Genomic DNA, 24,765 nt, shown 5'->3' on the forward strand with positions numbered 1-24,765 from the left:
ACACTAGCATCGATGGAAACAAATATGGCTTTGTGATAGTGGATGACTATACTAGATACACTTGGGCATTCTTTCTAGTAGACAAGAGTAATATGTTTGCAACATTCAAATCATTTGTCAAGGGCATTCACAATGAGTTTGAAACAACCATCAAGAGAGTTAAAAGTGACAATGGTAGTGAGTTCAAGAACACAAGAATTGATGAGTTGTGTGATGAATTTGGAATTAGACATCAATTCTCGGCCACGTACACTCCACAATCAAATGACCTTGTTGAGAGGAAGAATATAACACTTATTGACATGGCAAGGTCTATGCTACATATTAAAGAAAGGCACTAGACTGAGCAAGTTTGACAAGAAATGTGATGAAGGATTCTTGCTTGGATACTCAATCACTAGCAAAGCATATAGAGTTTGGAATTTAGCAAGTGGTACTCTTAAGGAAGTTTATGATGTTGAATTTGATGAAACCAAGGGTTCCCAAGATGAGAATGAGAATCTTGATGATGTTAGAGGCATTTAACTTTCAAATGCCATGAAGAACATGGATGTTGGTGAATTAAGGCCTAAACAAGTGATAGATGATGAAGATGATCAAGTGCAAGTGTTCTCTAACTCAAGTGTGCAAGAAGATACAAATCATGCAATACAAGTGACTCTCATGACAATGTGGAAGATCAAGTGGCTAGTACATCATCTCAATTCAATGAGCAAGCAAGTGCAAGCAATCAAGTTCTAATACTCCAACCAACTAATATTGCAAAAGACCATCCATTGGACACTATAATTGGAGATATTTCTAGAGATGTACAAACAAGATCAAGATTGGCATCATTTTGTGAGCACTTCTGATTTGTGTCATCCATTGAACCAAAGAAGATAGAAAAAACATCAATGGATGTTGATTGGGTGAATGCTATGCATGAAGAATTGAACAACTTCACAAGAAATCAAGTATGGGAGTTAGTTGAAAGACCAAAGAACCACTATGTAATTGGAACTAAATAGGTCTTTAGAAACAAGCAAGATCAAGATAGGATAGTAGTAAGAAATAGAGCAAGATTGGTAGCATAAGGTTACACTCAAGTGGAAGGTCTTGACTTTGGAGAAACATATGCCCCAGTTGCTAGATTAGAAGCAATTAGAATCTTGCTCACCTATGCTTGTGCCCACAACATCAAGCTCTATCAAATGGATGTCAAGAGTGCATTTCTCAATGGCTACATCAATGAAGAAGTTTATGTTGAGCAACCTCCTGGTTTTGAAGATGACAAGAAGCCAGACCATATGTACAAGTTGAAGAAGGCATTGTATGGCTTTGAAGCAAGCACCTAGAGCATGGTATGAGAGGTTGAGGGATTTCCTACTCTCTAATGGATTCATAACAAGTAAGGTTGACACCACACTTTTCACCAAGAAGATTGGAAAGGACTTGTTTGTGTTGCAAATCTATATTGATGATATCATATTTGGATCAACCAATTAAGACTTTTATGAAGAGTTTAAAAAGATGATGGCTAATAAGTTTGAGATGTCCATGATTAGAGGGTTGAGTTACTTCCTTGGTCTTCAAATCAAGCAATTGAAGAATGGTATGTCGGCCCCTCAATTTGAGATTCCTATGTGCATCCATATTTGCGCCAAGATCATGCATAAATACGCACAAAATCACAATAATGGTACATAGATATACAATAAAAGGTTTCGAGCTTTATTGATATCTAGAATTAAGGTCTTACAATAGTGGACCAAAGGGGCATGGTCATAGGCTACATATCTAGTGGAATACTACAGTGGCCCAAAGGGTCATTTGTCCATTCTAAGGACGTGGCTATTTAAATAGGTTTAAGTAACTCTACAGAGGTGTACAAATTTCTCCACACTATAGGTGCAACCTCATCCATGATCAACGGACGAAATAGACCTAATGAGACCTAGTACTCGAATGTACATGACCTTAGATGTCCATATAACTCTACTATGGCTTCTCAGGGGTTGGAAACACAGATACTGAGAAGATACCTAATCGTCCCAACGTGATGATACCAAATCATCACAAAATAACATGGCTCAAACACGGCAAAAAATAAACATGGGCACGAACGCGGCCAAAAACACTAAAGCTTAACATGGAAGATCACAGAGCATCCACTCCAATCGGACCATGGAAGAAAACCTATCTCGTGTTAGTTCCTGATATTCCACTACCTACACTAGCTTCCTAGTAGAAATTATACTTCTATCTAACGGGGTGTGAGATCAGGCCTACCCATATAGACATGTGGCTATACGTAATATCTCACTAGGCGAGACAGACTACAAATCGGTCCTTATGTGATTGAGGCAAGTATCTCCCATAGGAATCTCCTCTAGGCATCCCTACCATGGTAAACTACCTACAAAGTTTACCACCACTCGCCCCTATCGGGGTTTAGTTTCAAGATTAATAATTTTAAGTTCTATTATTATCCCTAAGTCTATTCATAATGTGGAGCTCATAATATAACAAGATAACCATTTATCTTAATCCAACAATACTCATATCACAATAACCAAGCTCATATTCTAGGGTAATAATCTTATAGTCATGTTTTAGCATTTCAGTGGTTTAAAGCAAGATGGTAGGGAGGGGAGCTAGGACTTGCCTTCGTTGTTGTCACCTTCCGGCACGTCTACAAAATTTGGGTCATCGTCCTCCTAAAGATTACCGTCATCTATCGGGCGTATCGATCGAAATAAGACTACCACTAACCACAAAATAAAGGGCAAAAGCAAACATAAAACAATATGGTGGTACTAGGTGCAAATGATAGGATTAGATTTTAGATGAATTTTAGAGCTTCTTTCATGTAAAAAGGAGTTAGGGTTTAAAAGTTATATATTTTAGAAGTTTATTCTATAGCTATTTAACTAGGTAGAAATTTATATGCATTTTCTGGTGCATGAAAATATGTTCAAACTACATGATAAAATTCCCTAATGCATCTAATTTATTTACAAATTTTCTAGGATTTTTTTCTAAGCTAGGAAGATGTATTTTTAGCTCTCTGTGTACAATAGCCGGGTGTACCCAATGTTTTCTAAAGCGTACCCCATGCTGTGTGTGTGGTGTGTGTGTGGATGACAGGTGGGCTACTCTGCCAACGTCAGCGAAGATGGTGGCAGTGGTGTTATGGCCTAGGGTCCACGCGTCAGTGAGAGTGGAAGAGAGGGGAGGGGATGAACAGGAGGGATGGTAAAGACAATGTTGTCACGTGCTTGGCCCACACATTAGAGACAAAGACAGGGGGAGAGGGAGATGGCGACGGGTGAGGTGACCATCGTGACACCGAAACAGGGGAGAGTGAGACCTAGCTCATCGGAGGGCAGCAGCCTTCGGTGATGACGGGTAATGGGTGTACGGTACTCACGAGGTCACGCCGTGGCTGATGGCGGGGTTGCCATCGGCAATGGGTGCCCGCGGTGGTGGTGGCAGCTTGCCAGAGGGAACGCGACAACGCTGTGTAGGCAACCTAGCCATACGAGCCTCTACCGTCATGACCAATTGCATGTACGTGAGTGCGGGTCAGTGGTGAGTGTGGTGAGGGTGGTGTGGTGCCTTGGGTGACTATGTGGTGATGGCCGATGGCCATGGCAGCTCGACGGAGCAGGGCGCGTGGTGATAGCACAACATAGAGGGGAGATGACCAACTAGCTAGCAAAAGAGATAAGGGAGGGGCTCTAGGACTCACTGGTCACTCCAATCGGACAAAGATGCAGTGGGGGAGAAGAAGGGAGAAGGTGGCACCAATGGCACCGACGAACTCTAATTTGGGGGGAAATTGGGAGGAGGTGGAGAGGGAGATGGGAGAGCTGGAATAGAGAGGGAGATGGTGTGTTTTCTTGCCCTCAGCGGAGTGGATGGTGGAGAGGGCGAGGCGAGAGCGTCGCCGGCCGAGCCTATTTATAGGCCGGCTAGGTTGGTCTTGGTGGCGATATATTTCTCCGGCCGCTCTTATCCACCACGCGCGCTCGTGGTTGACCTCGTCAGGTCACTTCGCCATAGCTGGTGCTTGCCCATACGCACGGTGAAATGCCTTGGCGGCTACTCCGGGGGCTTGGCATGGAGGCGACCATGGCATTGGCGTTGACCAGCTCACAGTGAGGGAGGAGAGGGGAGAAGATGAGAGAAAAAAGGGCGCCGTGGGGTCCCATGGTCTCCTCATGTCGCCGTTTACCTCTGCTGGCACCAAGGTCGAGCTGGCAGGGCGTGACGTGCGGCTGTGCCACGTACGGCTACCGATCGTGAGGTTGATGATGAAGCTAACACGCAGGGTCCGGGCATTAGCGGGAGAGAGGGAGAGAAGAGAGGGGCGCGGGCGAGGTTGGGCCATGGCTATTGCGGCGCTGGCTGGGCCAGCCCACGCGGGGAGGAGGGAGAGAGGGAAGGGGGAAGAGAAGGAGATGGGCTACAGCTGCGGGCCGAGTGAGAGAAAGAGGGAGAGATTGAGCCCAAGTGGCTTTTCTATTTTCCTTTCTCTTTTCTATTTCCCAGATTATATATGCATATGTTTAAATGATTTTGAATTCAAATTTGAATGCATGAGTATGCAAAAGTGTACCACCATAAGTTCAACAACTCAAGCAAACATTCTCACATAAAGTTCACACATCAAATTTATTTATAAATATTACCTATGTTGATTATATATTCTAGTTCCTATGCAAAGTTTTAAAAAGTTCAAATTTTAGTGATTTTTAAACTAGGGTCAAATTTTTAGGGTGTTACATGGTACATTTGTGAGCCAAGGAAAGTACATCAAAGACGTGCTCAAGAAGTTTGGCATGAATGAGAGCAAAGCCATTAGTACACTAATGGGAACAAATGGCAATTTGGATAGTGATGCAAGTGGCAACATGGTGAATCAAAAGTTGTCTCGCTCTATGATTGGAAACGTACTCTATGTGACCTCATCAAGGCCAGATGTCATGTTTAGTGTGTGCATGTGTGCAAGATTTCAAGCCTCACCAAGAGAAAGTCATTTTAAGGTAACAAAGAGAATATTGAGGTGCTTAAAGCATACACAAAATGTTGGTTTGTGGTATCGTAAAGGAGCAAAGTTTGAGCTAGTTGGATATTTGGACTCCTATTATGCGGGATGCAGGTTGAAAGGAAAAGCATATCGGGCACTTGTCAATTGTTGGGAAGATCACTTGTTTCATGGTCATCAAAGAAGCAAAATAGTGTTGCATTATCAACCGCCGAAGCCGAATACATATCTGTTGGTGTTGTTATGTATAAATTCTTTGGATGAAGGCCACTTTGAATGACTTTGGAATCAAGTTCAAGAAAGTGCCATTGCTATGTGACAATAAGAGTGCAATCAAGCTAACCAACAATCCAATTCAACATGCAAGAACAAAGCACATTGATGTCTGCCACAATTTCATAAGAGATCATCAACAAAAAGGGGACATTTAAATTGAGAGTGTAGGCACCGAAGATCAACTTGCCGATATATTCACCAAGCCACTTGAAGAAAAGAGATTTTGCAAGCTAAGGAATGAGTTTAACATATTGGATTTCTCAAATATATGTTGATGCACCCCCCCTCCCACACTTATATGACATGCCTCTCCTTCAAACAATCCAAGGTAAAGGTTGATTGGCATGCATACATTCTTTGTTAAGGACTTGTTTAGTGCATCTAGTCATTCCTCACATTTAATAGGCTCGTTTATGAAAATCAAATGAATTTGATGCTTGTATGGTACCACTATTGCTTCTATACTTGACTTGATCTAGTGGTAGCATATGGCATGTTTGTGGGCTTATTAACCTAGTGTTTGATCTAGCAAATGAGCAATAAGTGTTTAACTCAACATGGTCAAGATAACCCTTGAAATGAGGTGTGAAGAAGCTTGACCTTGGATCATACTGAGTTAAATATCTTTGGCAAGTGTTGTAGATTGAACCAAAATTTGGGAAAATGATCCTCACCCCCATTGATTGACATTAATAATCTTAACATATCTAAAATTGAACCTTTATGGTCATTGATGACAAAGGAGGAGAAGTAATTCACAAAGATAGGGGGAGAGAAACAAAGATAAGGAAAAGATGACAAAAGTGGAGAAATATGAAAGTAAGGGGATCAATTAAAATTTGAGCACACAGTAGGGGGATCAAGCTCATAAACTTATTTGATGTATTTGAATGTGCATTTCATATGTATGCTTGCATTGTACAAGTTTTAAATTAAAACCCCATGCTTGTGTGGTGTATGCTAGTTGTAGGTTTCATTGATGAAATGAAAAACTAGCATGCATAGGATGATAGTTAGATATACCTTGCTTACTTGTTTGATTTTCGAGTGGTGCTAGAGCCTTGCATATGATGTGATCTCACGAGCACTGTTTGCCTAAACTACTGTTAGTATTCCTTAACGTGTCACTTGTTTGAAGTACTAGCCAACTATCATAAATCTATATCCCTAACTTTACTAGGTTGTCATCCCTAGTGTTGATGCAGAGACATTTGTTGGTACTACATAGTATTACTGCTTGAATAACACTAAATAGTTCTTTATTAATTATGTGACTAGAAAGAATATATATAAATCTATGAATGGAAAGTATCTGCAAGTGCACAAATAATATACCATTGTAGCATTTTACCCAAGAGTATTCTAGGTATCCTTATTTATATTTTTACCACTAGAAAGGTCTAGCATGGATATGTATTGATAACTTATACTATATAAGGAGAAATAAACAATAACCAATGTTCTACTCATAACAGGGATAAGTCATAGGATAAGATATGTATATAATAAGTAATAATAATGATAAATCACTCAGAGCACTCCTTTCTATAGCATTAGCATGGTTAGGTAGAATATTAGAGGAATAATTCTTAAGTCATTCTTAATTACAAGTCAAAGCATACATTTGATTAGTGCAATTACACCTAGTAATCATGGATAAGATCATCATCATATCTACATCTAAGAGATATTACTAAGGAAAATTGAGGGCAGAGCTCGTTCTAACTTCCTACATGCCTTCCTCTAGATCTATCCTAACTAGCTATGCTACGAAGGAGGAGGAGCTCTAAGGAGATTAGGGTTTCTATCTTCTCAAATGACTTGATGACTTCTGATGCCTCAGGGAGGCAGGGCTGGATTATATAGACCTGAGGGTCCAACCTGAGCCATTGGATCAAACTAACTTAAGCAACGGCCTAGATGCAGCCTCAAAGGCGGTGGGAGATCGACATACCAAGCTAGCTAACATATGGCCCCACAGGGGCTAGGCAACCCCACCTGTCAGGGGGTGGCCCTCCGCTTCGGTGACATGGCTTCTAGACCCTTCTAGAGTCTTCTCACATAGGTACTGCGGTGGAACTCCATATTTTCCTTTGACGATTAGGTCCTCTTTGGTGGTTTTCTGATTAAACCCTGCTGGAAACACGGATTCACCAAAACTCATGGAATTTATTAGTTTATACCCCTAAACCTTCATTGGTGATTATACTTATGCCCTTATACACGTTTAATTGATGGTTTAAATTGGTTGTTAACTACCTTCAACAACTCCCCCAAGCTTACCTTTTGCTAGTCCCTTAGCAAAACTAAACTTAGTAACTAAATCTGGAGTTTAAGGATTTTGAAAACATTGAAGCAACTCCTCAAAAGTACATTCTCCTCCGGATTAGAATAAATCAATCTAACTTTCAAACTTGCCCATATTACCTTCAACCATAGGGCTTCTCAGCCTTCACTTGGGTCTTGAGCAATTGAAAGATAGAATGATCAAGTCAAGCACTATGTCTCAAGTTCTTTGCTCTACCATTACTCTGGAGTTTTTATAGATTTTCAAAATAAAACTCAGAACTTCCTATTGTATGACACTCTCTCAATATATGTGGAATTTATGGATCCTCACCAATACAATAGTGGTGTTATGCCTTTCTCTTCCTACATCTAAGGCTTATGTGGAGCTCATAGGTGTAGAGAAAGCATAAAGGAGCATACTTGCAATACATATATTGTAAAGTCAAACCTTAGATCCAAAGAGAGTTATGTCATACAATCAAATTAAGATGTGCATGTGTATGGATGTATATGGTGGATATATATGGTGGCTAACCTAATTCTACTTTGCTCTTTGAAAACATATCTCTCATTTGAAATTTGAAAACAACTTTGCAAGAAAACAGGGGATATCTTATTCATCATCTTCTTCTTCTTTTCTTTTTTTAAGCGGGCATCTGAGTACCCATTGTTTTCAATATCTCAAACACTTGTCTATTTTTCATCTGTCTCTCTCTTTTATGAATAACTTTTGCATAACCCCATGCTTCTTTTCTACAACGAAAACTTTTGAGAGATAGCAAGAAGAACTTGGAGCATTTATTTGGTGGATATCTATTAAGAATATTTTTGGTGTTTACTCTCGATGTAGGAGTAAAACATTTTTAGGTCAATCTAAATGGATGGCATGTTGTTGCGCCTACCCCCAGTGTAGGAGTAGTGCATATTTAGGTAGTGTGTACGTGATCTTGATTTTAAGAGCATGACAAACCTCTCATAAGGCATCAACAAAGCTTGACTAAACTCAATGCAAAAACAAATAGCATATATGAGTGGAAGTTTTTTCTAATCTAATATCATATATGGCCTTGGTAGGAATTCAAGTTTTATCATATAGGAGTTCATCATGTAAGATTTTTATGTTTTTCAAAAGATAAATCTCCAGAACTTTTGTATCACTAGGAACAAGATAAACAGCAGCTCAGACCTTCTCATATCATATCCGTCAATTACCTAGACTTAGCTTAAGCATATGCTACCCACAAGTTTTAAGTTCAGAGTAAATTCTTATATCAAAATAGTCATATCCAAAACTCAGAAAAATTCAAGGCTAAAAACTAGGTACTCGAAAGGAATCACGATAGAGCAACTAGTCATCATTTCTATTGCAAGAGATTATCCTTAGAGTCTATTTTATTTATTCAACTCTTAAAAATAAAAAATAGACACACACTTTTATTTTGTTTTCTCACTTTTTTAGATCACACCTTACTAATATACATATGTAAGACAAAGATAAATTTTTATTTTGCTTTTAGTTATTGTTATGCATCTTTTTATGACTTTAGCAAATATATAGAAAACTCAAAGATAGTAAAATCAAAAAGGGAAAGAAATACTTAGCTAGATACATGGGGGATGCTCCTCCCCCAAGCTAGATGTTGTTGTGGTCTTTCTTAAAATCTCTCTTATCCTTCCAGAAGTTATTTTCCTCATGTAGCGGGTGTAGCAGCGGCTCGGGAGAATGTACTTTGGATGGATGGTTTTACTTCTGATCATCCTGCAAAATACTCCAACAAGAACACCAAAAACTCATGGCATGGATTAACATAAGGGGTTAGCGGTCAGCCATTTAGAGATTTGTTGTCCTTGGAGGCTAGACAGATTTTCTAATTGACAAAGTTCTAGCAGGATGTCTATTTAATATTTTTGGATTTTCCTATTTATATAATGCAGAAAGAAGTATGTATGCATGTTTATTTTTGTTTTTATTTTTATTTTTATGCTGCCATAGTGAATATTCCCTTGGGATTTTACACACCACAGATTTATTCACATGGGGCTTAGGATTTTCCTGATGCAATGATGTAATGCAATAATGGAACTTTTTATTTTTCTTTTGTAAATGCAATGCTAATGCAGAAAAGTAAATATGCTAAAGTGAAAAATAATTCATGCAATGCTAAAAGTAAATATGGATAACTACCAATGTTACCTCATGGCCAGGGTTTAGATTTTTAAGTCCTCCGGATAGGACTTGGCTAGAGAAGAGTCCTTTACTTTTCGGGTGCATCATCCGGTCCCGAGGATGGAGACCCTGATGATTGCACCTCTTGTAACTCTGGTGACAATGTTTCCTTCTCCTTCCACACCAGCTTGGTCTATGGACTTGACTTTGGCGGATCGGGTTCATCTTTTACAACTCCTTCAAGTTCCTTATCTTCCTCCCATTCATTCTTTGGAGATTGATTCTTCTGGTTTCAGGATAATCGACATCTCCTCCTAGAGTGAGACTTCTTTGGCTACTCATAAGTAGTGTAACTATTAAAATAACAGCGTACCTTTTCTCTAGGGAATTAGAAGTGGACTTGTCCAGATTCGACGTAGATGATCACATTGGTGGTGTTGAGGAATGGTCTTCCAAGAATGATGGGTGTATCATCTTCTTCTTCACCCATGTCCAGAACCATGAAGTCGGTAGGGGCATAGTGATCATGTATTCTTACCATAATATCTTTTGCTATCTCCTCTGAGAATCAGATTGATTGGTCTGCCATCTATAATTGCATATATGTAGGGAACAAAGGTTCATCTTTGAATAAATATTCATATGTTATCTTGGACATTATGTTGATCCCCGATCCAATGTCATAGAAGGTCTTGTGGAAGATTCTTTGTCTAATGGTACACTCAATCGTTGGTACACCAGGATCATCCTTCTTAGCGAGGAATAGTGAAGCGAGGAGGTGTTCGTACTCTGATCAGAATGTGTTGATCATGTTGATTGTCTCTTCATGTTGTTGTCTAGCTTTGTTATTCCTCCTTCTTCGGTTGTTCTTCTTAGTTACTGTTGTCTCTTCAGGCAGGTATGCCTTTTGTGGATGACTAGGAGATTGCAAGATGCGATTCTTGAAAGAAAACTTCTCCTTTATATTCTTGATTGTGAAGCAGATCTTGGCACTATCCGCGTAGATGATGACTTTAGCGGTGCTTAGGAAAGGTCAGCCCAAGATAATGGGTGTCCTTACATCTCCACCTGTTTCCAAAACCACAAAGTCTACGGAAACATATGATTATCCCACTCGAACAATGGCATCTTCAAGAACTCCCTTAGGGTAGTAGAGTGACTGATCTGCAAGCTGTAAACATATGTTTGTGTACAACAAAGTATCCCCATTAGTTTTATCATAGATTACCTTAGGCGTGATGTTGACATTTGCTCCGAAGTCACAGATAGCTTCTTGAAAAATGTGAGGCCCAATGGCGATGGGGATGACAGGTCTTCCTAGATCGCTCTTCTTCTCAAGCAAGGTATAATCTATCCACCTTCTCATCGATGGCTCCGTGTAGTAGTAAGCTATATTGTGAATATCAACAAGATTTATAGTTTCTAGATCTTTCGGTTGCCCTAGAATCTTACCTTTATTGGATGGAGGAACAGTAGTTGCTAGCTGAGCTATTTGTGATTCTATCATTTTATTAAAGCTATGCTAGTTCTTAATGGCAGAAGCAAAGCTATCCATTATATTATTTATGTTCTCTAGAATTTTATCATTGGAAGCTACCTTTCTAGATAATCCCTCCATAATTTTGGATTGACCAGCAATTAATTCTCTTAAGGGTGGTTGATTGAAATTATTAAAATTATTACCTTGATAGTTACCTTGATAATTACCTTAGTAGTTCGGCCTTTGTTGTTGGTTCCATCCTTGATTCTGCTGAGGACGAAAGTAGTAGTTGTTGTTGACAAAATTCACATCCTCATGGGTCTTAGGATAGTTATTCCCTGAATGCCTAGTGCTTCCACACACTTCACATGTCATGCGATTATCATGAATGTGCATGACTTCTTGCTTCTCATTGGCTTGATCTTCAAGCTTCTTCATTAGTAAGTCCATCTTGGTAGATAGCATGTCTACTTCCTTGAGTTGATGCATACCTCCACCTCCCTTGTGGGTCTAAACACATTCTTCATTCCAGCCTTGGTTGGAGGCCATATTCTCCATGAGTGGTCATAGCTAGAAGTGTAAGTGACAAGAATGCACCTCCAGCAGCAACATCCATAGTCTCACGGGTACTATTGGTCAGCCCATGATAGAAAGTCTACATGAGTAGCCAATTCTCCATCCCATGATGAGGACATTCTACTATATAGTCTTGAAAGCGTTCCCATGACTCAGGGATAGATTCATCATGTTGTTGCTGAAAGCTTGAGATTCTCCTATGCAGAGCATTGGTCTTGCCTATAGGAAAGAACTTTGCTAGAAAGGCAGTAGAGCAGTTATCCCATGTAGTATTTCTATCTTTATTGGCGTAGAACCACTGCTTTGCCTTTCCCAAAAGTGAGAATGGGAAAGACAAAGTAGTATGGCATCCTGGGTTACTCCTTTGATGGTGAAAGTGCTACAGATCTCTAGGAAGTGTTGAAGATGTGCACTCACGTCTTTATGTGCCTTTTTATAAAACTGGCTTGCTTGAACCATGTTGATGAGTGCTGGCTTGAGCTCGAATCCATTGTCTCCAACATTCACTATTGGTCCGACTCAGATGTTGGCTATAGTTAGAGCAGAGAATCACGGAGAATCATGTTAGCCATAGCTTCAAATTCAGGTGTTAAGCTTCGCCTTATCTAGTTGTCTTCTAATTTCAAAGCTCAGACTTTCTTGAGTTTAGCTCTGGTTCTCCTGATTAATGCTTCTGGATCTTCAACGTAGTTTGTCGGAAGGTTAAAACCAATCATACATTATCCTGCATAAGATACATAAGTAGACAAAACAAGGGTAATCCTGCTTGAGTAGAGGTCAGTGGTTTATTTCGATCACATCAATAAGCATAAGTTTATCAATACTTCCTTTGCTAGCTACCTTCCCTGGCAACGGCGCCAAAAATGCTTGTTGGTATTTCTTAACGTGTCACTTGTTTGAAATACTTAGCCACCTATCATAAACCTATATCCCTAACTTTACTAGGTTGTCATCCCTAGTGTTGATGCAAAGATATTTGTTGGTACTACATAGTATTACTACTTGAATAACACTAAGCAATTCTTTATTAATTATGTGACTAGAGAGAATATATATAAATCTATGAATGAAAAGTATCCGCAAGTGCATAGATAATATACCATTGTAGCATTTTACCCGAGAGTATTTCAGGTATCGTTATTTATATTTTGACTACTGGGAAGGTCTAGCATGGATATGTATTGATAACTTATACTGTTGAAGGAGAAATAAACCATAACCAATGTTCTACTCATAATAGGGATATGTCATAGGATAAGATATGTACATAATAAGTAATAATAATGATAAATCACTCAGAGCACTCCTTTATATAGCATTAGCATGGTCGGGTATAATATTAGAGGAATAATTCCTAAGTCATTCTTAATTATAAGTCAAAGCATACATTTGATTAGTGTAATTACACCTAGTAATCATGGCTAAGATCATCATCATATCTACACCTAAGGGATATTACGAAGGAAAATTGAGGGCAGAACTCGTTCTACCTTTGTAATTGGACCCTACGTGCACCTATATTCGGGGAGTGGACTACAAAGGACTCAATGGGAGTGTCACATCCGTGATCTACCACATGACCTAGAATATAGGATGTATCCACAGGTAAACAACGTATAAGCACCATGCTTACACAATGTCGACCACCCACCCTGTGTACATCAGAGTGAGCGTTGTACGAACTTATTCATAAACACAATGATAAACTAGCTATACTAAGTATATAAATAAAATAGACATTGAACATCATAATGAAGAACATGAATAAGATGAACACTGAGATTGTCATAACAATTGTAACTAGCATATAAAAATAATAGAGAAACAAAAGAGAGAGGGGTACAAAGTTTATACCGAACCACGCTCTTGATAAGATCGGGAATCCAAGCAAAGTACCGCTTGCCTCCCTTTAGATCTATCCTAACTAGCTATGCTACGAAGGAGGAGGAGCTATGAGGAGATTAGGGTTTCTAATGGAGACGGGGATCCCGATCTTCCGTCAGGTGATGGTAACTATTGTTGTGGCGGAGAATGACACACCGATCCGGCTTCAGATTGAAAGATCGAACCCTACAATCTTAGCACCATAGCTCCTCTAGTTATTAACCAAGTCATAGACCAGGTTGACCTCGCCAAGAAGGCTAATCCCTGCCTGCACAACGAAGAACACAAGCAAGAACGAGAAAGAAAGCAACCAAATTGCAGATGAATGATTAATCTCACGAGTTGGGGTCTCACAAACCGAAGAACGGCGAAACTGTTTCTTGACAAAATAATCTAAGCAAAACCCAAACCCTAATGGAGGGGCGGCGGCTGTTTATGAAGACTCTAGGGTTGTGCAAGACCCCTGGACACGCCCCTAATGGGCCCAAACTCGATACATGGTCCAACGGACCAAAAGACGGTGTCGCAGCACCCTAGCAGATTCTGGATGCTGACTTGTTTTGATGATTCCCATTGATTCCGAACAGCTTTTGACGTGAAACCACTTGGATTGGCTTCCTTATCAAATTAGCTTTCCATCCATATGTGGATCATAAAAAACGGAGTCCGGATGTGTCCTAGGAGACCAGTTTAAGTCAGACTGGTCCTGGAGGCCGAGGCAGACTCGAATTCGTGTTGGACTGGGCCTCCGGCTTGTGTTGGATGTCCTTGCTGGTCATCATCACCTCCTCCACGTCCTGTTAGTCCCTCTTGACCCTCTCTAATGTTCCTAAGCAAGATAACATCATTAGGTAGTAGTCTATTCTCAAAAGTATGAAAAGGATCGCTTAAGAATGAGCTCACCTGTAAATTGAGTTGACGCATTCGAGCCCGGGTCATTGGACCTTGCATGACAGTTGGAGGATCAGCTGGTACATCCAAAGGAGTGATGTCCTCATCATACTCCCCCTCTTGAATTGGAGTCGTCCTCGACTCAAGCTCATCTTCTTCTCCCAAATAAGGTTTCAAATCTGCAATGTTAAATGTGGGACTAACCCCGAACTCGGGTGGCAACTCAAGTTTGTATGCATTATCATTTATTTTCTCAATAATCTTATAAGGACCAGCTGCTCTTGGCATTAATTTAGACTTACGTAGCTTAGGAAATCTATCTTTTCTTAAATGTAACCAAACCAAATCACCAGGTTCAAGTTTAATCTCTTTTCTACCTTTACTACCAGCAATTCTATACTTTTCATTCATGCTTTTAATATTTGCTTTAGTTGTTTCATGCAACTTACGAATAAAATCAGCATGCTCTCTAGCATCACTATGTATTCTCTTAGTGGTAGGTAAAGGCAAAAGATCAATAGGAGCACGGGGGTTAAAACCATACACTACCTGAAAAGGACTTACCTTGGTGGTGGAATGTTTTGCCCTGTTATATGCAAACTCCACATGCGGCAAACACTCTTCCCACATCTTCAAATTGCGCTTCAAAATGGCTCTCAATATAGTAGACAATGTTCCATTCACAACCTCAGTTTGCCCATCAGTTTGGGGATGACATGTTGTAGAAAACAGCAGCTTGGTCCCCAATTTATTCCACAACGTGCGCCAAAAATGACTCAAGAATTTTGCATCATGATCTGAAACAATAGTAGAAGGCATACCATGCAAGCGAACAAATTCTTGAAAGAAAAGGTCAGCAATATGAATAGCATCATCGCTCTTATGACAAGGAATAAAATGTGCCATCTTAGAAAAACGATCAACCACCACAAAAATACTATCCCGCCCCCTCTTAGACCTTGGCAATCCCAACACAAAATCCATAGATATATCTGCCCAAGGAGTAGAAGGAATAGGAAGAGGCATATACAAACCATGTGGGTTCAAACGCGACTTAGCTTTTTGACATGTGGCACACCGAGCCACGTACCGCTCCACATCATGCCTCATCCTAGGCCAAAAGAAGTGTGTGGACAGCACCTCCTCCATCTTCTTGGCACCAAAATGTCCCATCAATCCGCCTCCATGTGCCTCCTTCAACAACAAAAGACGAACGGAACCAACTAGAATGCATAGGCGATTAGCTCTAAACAAAAACCCATCGCTGATCATAAACTTATTCCATGTGCGTCCCTCTCTACAATTAAGCAACACATCCTTAAAATCAGGATCAAGCGCATATTGTTCTTTAATGGATTGAAGACCAAAAATCCGGCAATCAAGTTGAGACAGCAATGTATATCTTCTAGACAAAGCATCAGCAATCACATTATCCTTCCCTTTCTTATGTTTGATAATATAAGGAAAAGACTCAATAAATTCAACCCATTTAGCATGCCTACGATTCAGATTATTTTGAGAGCGAAGATACTTAAGCGATTCATGATCAGAATGAATAACAAATTCTTTAGGCCACAAATAATGATGCCACGTCTCTAAAGAACGGACAAGTGCATACAATTCTTTATCATACGTGGAATAATTAAGAACAGAACCATGTAATTTTTCACTAAAGTAAGCAACAGGTTTACCATCTTGCATCAAAACACCACCAATGCCAACTCCACTAGCATCACATTCTAGCTCAAAAGTCTTACCAAAATTTAGAAGTTGCAGCAATGGTGCGTGTGTAAGCTTGTCCTTCAAAGTGTCAAAGGACTCCTCATGTGCCTCTCCCCAATGAAACACCACTCCTTTCTTCGTCAACTCATGCAATGGGGCAACAATGGTGCTGAAATCTTTGACGAAGCGGCGGTAGAATCCTGCATGACCAAGAAAACTCCTCACCTATGTGACAGTTTGGGGAACCAGCCAGCTCTTTATGGCTTCAATTTTCATCTCGTCCACCTCAATTCCCTATGGAGTTACAACATAGCCAAGAAAAGAAACTCGATCCGTGCAAAAGATGCACTTCTCAAGGTTACCAAATAAACGTGCATCACGTAAGGCATTAAAAACAGCACGTAAGTGATCCATATGTTCATCAAAAGACTTGCTGTAAATCAATATATCATCAAAGTAAACTACCATAAAATGACCAATAAAAACTCTTAAAACCTCATTCATTAAGCGCATGAAAGTGCTAGGTGCATTTGTCAGACCAAAAGGCATAACTAACCACTCATACAACCCGAATTTGGTTTTAAATGCAGTTTTCCATTTATCTCCAAGTTTCATTCTAATCTGGTGGTAGCCACTTCGCAAGTCAATCTTAGTGAAAATTATAGAACCACACAACTCATCAAGCATGTCGTCTAGCCTAGGAATAGGATGACGATACTGAATAGTAATATTATTGATGGCTCTACAATCAACACACATACGCCAACTTCCATCTTTCTTAGGAACCAAAAGTACAAGAACGGCACAAGGACTAAGGCTTTCACGTACATACCTGCGGTCCAAGAGGTCTTAGACTTGCCACTGAATTTCCTTAGTCTCCTCAGGATTGGTTCGATATGTAGCTCGATTGGGCAAGGTCGCTCCCGGAATCAAATCGATTTGATGCTCTATCCCTCTCATAGGTGGCAGCCCCGGGGGTATCTCAGCTAGAAAAATGTCCTCATACTCCTGCAAAAGGTTAGTGATAGCAGGAGGTACCGAGCTAACAATATCATCAAGTGAAAACATAGCTCGTTTGCATACCAAAGCATAGCAAATATCATCATCAGAAATTTCAGCAAAGTCACATTTTGTTGCAAGCATAACACCACCCTTCAATTTAATCCCCTTAGCCTTAGAAATAGATGTAGACTTATCCTTTTTAGGTGGGAAAATAGAATTAGCAACTTGCTGATTTTCAGATTGAACATCATTCAAACTAGCAGCGCGTTCTCTATCAGCTTGTACAATTTGAGCAGGGGTCAAAGGTACCAAAGTAATTTTCTTTTCTTTATGCACAAAAGTGTATTTATTACTTCTACCATGGTGTGTAGCATCATTATCATGTTCCTAAGGATGACCCAATAAAAGTGAACAAGCATTGCATAGGTATCACATCACAATCAACAGAATCAGCATAAGAACCAATAGAAAATGAAACTCTTGCAAGTTTGTGTTACCTTTGCTTTACCAGAATCATTTAGCCACTGAATATGATATGGACGTGGGTGTGGGCGTGTGGTCAAGCTAAGCTTCTTGACCAAATCAGAACTCACCAAATTGTTGCAGCTACCTCCATCAATAATGACACGTGCTCGACGGTCGCTGATGACGAAGAAAATCTGGAATAAGTTATGGCGTTGTAGCTTCTCAGGCTGCTGGACTTGTGAGCTGAGCACCCACTGTACAATAATGCTCCTATAGGACGCCGTGGCCTCGTCACCAAGGACTTCGCCGTCCTCCTCATCTGCATCTTGGTCTTCTTCATCCTCAATGTCAGAGGTGCTGATGTAACCATCTTCTGTAGCAATATATGCCCGCTAACTTGGGCAGTCCTTCTGCACATGGCCAATGCCATGGCAGCGGTGGCACTGAATACCCGAAGTGCGTCCCGTTGATGCAACGGATGAGGAACTCTTGGTAGGCACCTGCAAAGAATTTTTACCTGAATCTGAAGGTCATGCGGGAGGTGTCTTAGGTGTAGCGGAAACTCCAGAGGCTGTTGGTCACTTGCTCGCTGGTGGAGGCGTCCGAAAAGTGGTTGGTTTGGTCAGCCCCGAAGATGGTGCCGAGCATGGCGTGTATGTGCTGGTGCTGACCTTGCTCTTGCCCTGCTGTTCACGCCCCTACAATTCCTTTTCTACAAGCATAGTAAACTGAAACAACTGGTTAACAGTGTTAAATTCTTTATAATCAACAATGTCCTGAATGTCACGCCTCAAACCAGAATAAAAACGACAAATGGCATCTTTGTTTCCCTCTACAACACTATAGCGCATCAATCCCTTTTGGAGCTCACCATAGTAATCCTGTATAGATTTATCTCCTTGTTCTAAACGCATCAATTTCTTACGCAAGTCTCTATGATAAGGAGGAACAAAACGATCACGCATAGCTACCTTAAGTTCTTTCCATGTACCAGGTAAAGCATCCTGTGCAGCTAGCCCATTCCACCAAATAATGGCAAAATCCTTAAACTCACTAGTAGCTTGTCTAACTCTATGCTGCTTAGGTATAAGGTGGGCACTAAACTTTTGTTCTACCGTCATCTCCCAATCAAGATATCCCTCAGCATCATAATGACCCGAAAAAGATGGTATTGTGAACTTAACCTTAGCATAAGGATCATCGGGCACACGGTGATTATTACCTTGACGGTGGTGGTGGTGGACACCACCCATACCTGTCGTGTTGCGGCGAAGACGTTGCCGTAATCTCTCTTGTCAGATAGCTGCTCGACCTATGTTTCCAGCGGCATCATGCACCGTGTCTTGACCATCGGTGTTGCTGCCGGAAACATCGTTGTTGCCCGCCACAAAGGTTTCCAACTCAGTAACCTTGTTGATTAGCGTGGAAATTCGCTTGTCCAATCTCACCATGCTATTGCCAATATTGAGTTCAATGAGTGCGTCAGTGACGGCCTTCCTAACGGCCTCATTCATCCTTTTTTGGGCATCCTCTACAACAGCTTGTAGTTGCTCTTGGCTGACACACTCACTGAAACCCTTAGGATTGTTATCTGTAGTCTGTTCACCTCCTGCCATTGAAAACACAAAAACAGGAACAAACAGGTAAAAGTTATCCCTACCAAATGACTACGTGGTTGTAGTGGTGTCACTTTTCACAGCAAGTGGAAGTGTCTTACCAAGCTCTTACCAAGTTCTTACCAACGCAAGCAGTGGGTGGTACAACCGGTGGCTGATTCGTGATACCTATGAGGTAGTGGTACCAAGATTGCAAGGCCCTTTGTCTGTACTGATCTGAAGAATTTGTGGAGCTTAGAAGGCAAACAAAGAGTAATATATATATATAGCATACAAGTCAGTAACAGAAAGTAATGCTGAATTATAGTCCAAAGTACTTGTCCTCATTGCTGGTCTAAAGTGTTGCAAGTACCAAGTTGTGACAAAAGTATGGTGGATAGCAAGGTGATAGGTATGAGAAAAACAAGTATGGTGGATGGAAACAGCAACACAAACAAGGAACCAGACAGCACACACAAATACAGCTCACTTTGGGCTTCTCTATATGCTCCTCTAGATATTGTTCCTCTTTTGCCTCTCTCTTTTTTTTATTTTTTGGGCTGTCGTTGTTTTTTTAGAAAATTTTGACTTTTTTATTTTATTTTTTTTATATTTTTCCTTTACTTAGGAGCACAAAAGCAGTAACCACAGAAAATATGAGCTCAAACAAGTGTAAGACGTGGCCTGTGGAATTTTCAGAAAACTGGATGAAAATTGACAAAAACCTTGTGACCACGAAACGAGAATCTTGTGACCACTTTTTGGCCAATCTAAAAATTCCGAACCCCAATAATGCGAGGGATGGACGGATCCAAAAAAATTTTTTGATCGATTTGCATATATAGAACGTCGAAAACAGAGTTCGTATGCGAAAACTGAACCAGTTTTAAGAATTGGCTCCGAATTAGAGGATAAAACGGGAACAATGTGTGCAAAATTGGTCACAACAGCCAAGATTTGATGGAAACGATGGGGGAAAACACACAAACTGGACTCTAACACGACCTAACCAGCAACAAGACCTTGACCAGGACACAAACTCAACACGACGGACTCAGAAACTGAAATATGCAAAGGCTATGGCGCGGAAGGTTCTAGGATAGGAAAAACGAGTATGGCGCTGGACTATGGGACAAATACGAAACACTCAAACTAGGGGATAAAAGTGAACCTGATGGTATACCTTAGCTCTGATTACCACTTAATGGAGACGGGGATCCCGATCTTCCGTCAGGTGATGGTAACTATCGTTGTGACGGAGAATGACACACCGATCCGGCTTCAGATCGAAAGATCGAACCCTGCAATCTTAGCACCATAGCTCCTCTAGTTATCAACCAAGTCACGGACCAGGTTGACCTCGCCAAGAAGGCTAATCCCTGCCTGCGCAACGAAGAACACAAGCAAGAACGAGAAAGAAAGCAACCAAATTGCAGATAAATGATTAATCTCACGAGTTGGGGTCTCACAAACCGAAGAACGGCGAAACTGTTTCTTGACAAAATAATCTAAGCAAAACCCAAACCCTAATGGAGGGGCGGCGGCTGTTTATGAAGACTCTAGGGTCGTGCAAGACCCCTGGATGTGCCCCTAATGGGCCCAAACTCGATACATGGTCCAACGGACCAAAAGACGGTGTCGCAGCACCCTGATAGATTCTGGACGCTGACTTGTTTCGACGATTTCTGTTGAGTCCGAACAGCTTTTGACGTGAAACTACTTGGATTGGCTTCCTTATCAAATTAGCTTTCCATCCATATATGGATCATCGAAAACAGAGTCCGGATGCGTCCTGGGTGACCAGTTTAAGGCAGACTGGTCCTGGAGGCCGAGGCAGACTTGAATTCGTGTTGGACTGGGCCTCCGGCTTGTGTTGGATGTCCTTGCTGGTCATCATCACCTCCTCCACGTCCTCTTAGTCCCTCTTGACCCTCTCCAATGTTCCTAAACAAGATAACATCATTAGGTAGTAGTCTATTATCAAAAGTATGAAAAGGATCGCTTAAGAACGAGCTCACCTGTAAATTGAGTTGACGCATTCGAGCCCGGGTCATTGGACCTTGCATGACGGTTGGAGGATCAGCTGGTACATCCAAAGGAGTGATGTCCTCATCAGTTTCTATCTTCTCAAATGACTTGATGACTTCTGATGCCTAAGGGGAGGCAGGGGCTGGATTGTATAGCCCTAAGGGTCCAACGTGAGCCCTTGGATCAAACCAACTTAAGCAACGACCTAGATGCATCCTCAAAGGTGGTGGGAGACTGACATACGAAGCTGGCTGACAGATGGGCCTAGGGGGGCAGGTGGCCCCACCTGTAGGCCGGACGGCCCCACCTGTCAAGGGGTGGCCCTCTGCTTCGTTGACGTGGCTTCTGGATCCTTCTAGAGTCTTCCCACATAGGTATCACGGTGGAACTCCGTATTTTCCTTTGACGATTAGGTTCTCCTTGGCTGTTTTTTGATTAAACCCTGCTGAAAACACAGATTCAACGAAACTCATAGAATTTATTAGTTTAAGCCCCTAAACCTTCATTGGTGATTATATTTATGGCCTTATACATGTTTAATTGACGGTTTAAATTAGTTGTTAACTACCGTCAACAACAGTCGTTTAGCCCATTTAAACACCATATAAATGCTACATGGTGGTGCTCCGTTTCCATTTAATCGTTCATTTACCCTGTTTAATTGTCCGTTTAGCCCGTTTAATGGAGTGTTTTGCCCGAATAATGGCTAAACGGTAGGTGACCGACTGTTTAGCGTTTAGAAAAACATTGCTCATGAGGTATCTAGTGTTTGTGTTTTGCAAGTGGTATCTAACTAACCATGGTGCTAAGGATGGTATATTTGGTGCACTCCGATTGGTATCATACTTCAAAGGTCTATCTCTTATACCTTAGCATTATTTGGTAGACATTACTCTCTTACAACCTCTTATACCTTAGCATTATTTGGTAGACATTACTCTCTTACAACTCTAATCCATGCATATGTGTAAGCTTTAATCCAAACTCTTAGCACATATATAGGGGGAGCTAATGCTACCAATTGAGGTTCATAAAACTTGTCCAAATCCTTTACACATGGTAAATATGCTTGGGCAAGCAACATAGATTCAATTGAATTTCAATTCATATCTTTGTGAAAGGGTTGTCATCTATTACTAAAAAGGGGAAGATTGAAAGCTCTAGTTTGGTTTTGGTGAATTGATGAAACCCTAAGTGCTAACCCATTGCTCTAAGTGATCATGAGATAGGGTAGCACATTCCAAGTGGTGAGCAAATAGGTGATGATCAAGTACTTCGGACTTGGAAAAGAAGAAAGAGGATAACAAAAAAGTCAGGGCAAAGGTATATTTGATAGGAGCTCTTTATTTTAGTGATCAAGACACCTAGTGGGTGTGATCACATTTAGGATAGATAGCCATACTATTAAGAGGGGTGAAACTCATCATGAAATGCGGTTATCAAAGTGCCACTAGATGTTCTAACTCATTGCATATGCATTTAGATTCTAGTGAGTGCTAACACCCTTAAAAATGTTTGTGAAAATATGCTAACACACGTGCACAAGGTGATACACTTGATGGTTGGAACATTTGAGCAAGGGTGGCAAAGTTTGAGAAGTGGAGGAGTTGTCCCGAGGTGACCGGACGTTGCACTGGCAGCGATCGGACTTAGTCGGGTGCATCCGGTCAATTTTAGCAGTGAAGAGCGCGGCTTCGGTCTTTGATCGGATGCTGGCGCAAGGAGCGATCGGACTTGATTGTGGTGCATCTGGTCACACTGACGTATGCTGACTTGGGGACGTTTGAACTTGGCGCGCAACTAGAGAAAGGATTGGACGCTAGCCTGCTTCCGGTTGAGGTTGAGCTGACACGTCCGATCAACAAAAATCATCTCTGGATCTGATCGAACGTGAGGTGGCGTAGAGTTAGGTGGTGGCAGCGTTGCGTTCGGTCATTGGTTTGGGCGCTCAGGTGTGCGCACGATCGGACGCGGCTCTAGTGTGTCAGGTCAGTTCGCGGGTGTGTCTGATCTCCACTTGAGTGCAGGCGCGGGCAAAGTCGACCATTGGGATCGCGCGGTGGGCGTTGAATCGCGGGGACATGTGGTGAGGATTCCGCGACCCGACGTTGGGCTGGCTACGTCCGATCGATCTGACCGGCGCGTCTGGTCAGCGCGAGTTGGGCTGTGTGTTAAGTCTAACGGCTCTATTTTATAGGGGCTTCTATTTAAGCCATATGGCCAGCTCTAGCTCACTCTCTTGGCCATCTTTATTGACATAGCAACCTAGTGAGCTAAGCCAAAGCCCTCCCACTCATCTCCATCATTGATTTATTATCTTTGTGAGATTGGGAGTGAATCCAAGTGCATTGCTTAAGTGATTGCATCTAGAGGCACTTGGTGATTGTGTTTCGCTGTGGGATTCGCTTGTTTCTCTTGGTGGTTGCCACCATTCGGATGGCTTGGTGCAGCGATGATCGTCGAGCGGAGGAAGGTGATTGTCTCTAGCTTCGATCGTAGTGATTGTGTGGGGTTCTTGACCTTTTCTCGATGAAGAGCCAAAAGGTACTCTAGTTGATTGGTCATGGCTTGTGGATCCTCATCTTGTATTGGTTATGCGGCACCCGATTGCGGGTTAGGCATGTGATGCCTATAAGCACGTGAACCTCCAAGTGAGTGACTAGCTTGCTAGCAAGCAAGCGAGAATTTCATTTATATTCGTTGTGATTGATTGATCATCAAATGCCACCGCGGTATAACTCACTACCTCTCTTGTGCATTTACTTACCTAGTGTAGATAAGCTATTTAGTGTAACTAGTTTTGAGAACTAGCTTGTGTCTTGTCTAGTTTGGTTAGTGAGGCTCTTTAGTTAGCCTTTGAGAACTCACTAACTTAGTGGTAGTGACTTAGCATCTTTGTGTGAATTAGATATCATAGCAACTAGAATTATGGGTATGAGGCTTGGATTTTGAGTAGACTAGCACAACACTCGTTTCGCTTTATAATTGTCTAACCTCTTGGCTTAAGTGTCGTTGTAGAAATTTTTATAGGCTATTCATCTCTCTCTAGCCATTAGGATCTTTCACATGCCTCCACTCCAGTCGCCCGCAGCAGACCTGCTGACACCTAGGCGCCGCCTGCCCTAGGCCAGCCGCAGTCGGCGTCCTAGCTGCCTGAAGCCGTCCAGCCCTTCGCCTGGCCAGAGCAGATACGTGACAGGAACACTTTGCTCCTTTGCGAGATTATCCATCCCTATATATAATCTCATTAAGTGAGCAGCTACCCTCGGCAAAATCTTTTCCTACGCAATGGCTACTTATGTGCGTATGAGATAAGGATCTTTAGCTGTCGTTAGTACATTTGGCCTCTCTAATTGGG

The 24,765-nt window shown here is 41.4% G+C and overlaps 1 protein-coding gene and 1 non-coding gene across 3 annotated transcripts in view; both read left to right on the forward strand.

Moving 5' to 3' along the window:
• The window catches only part of LOC136456285 (carbonic anhydrase, chloroplastic-like), a 53,283-nt gene that overhangs the window by 21,301 nt on the left and 7,217 nt on the right, over positions 1 to 24,765 (forward strand). The gene's annotated exons all lie outside the window — the stretch shown is intronic.
• On the forward strand, positions 11,922 to 12,030 carry LOC136461991 (small nucleolar RNA R71). The gene has a single exon (XR_010760522.1). It is a non-coding gene; the product is annotated as a small nucleolar RNA R71 (small nucleolar RNA).

This window comes from Miscanthus floridulus, chromosome 6 (genome assembly GCF_019320115.1).
Source record: "Miscanthus floridulus cultivar M001 chromosome 6, ASM1932011v1, whole genome shotgun sequence".
NCBI lineage: Eukaryota > Viridiplantae > Streptophyta > Magnoliopsida > Poales > Poaceae > Miscanthus > Miscanthus floridulus.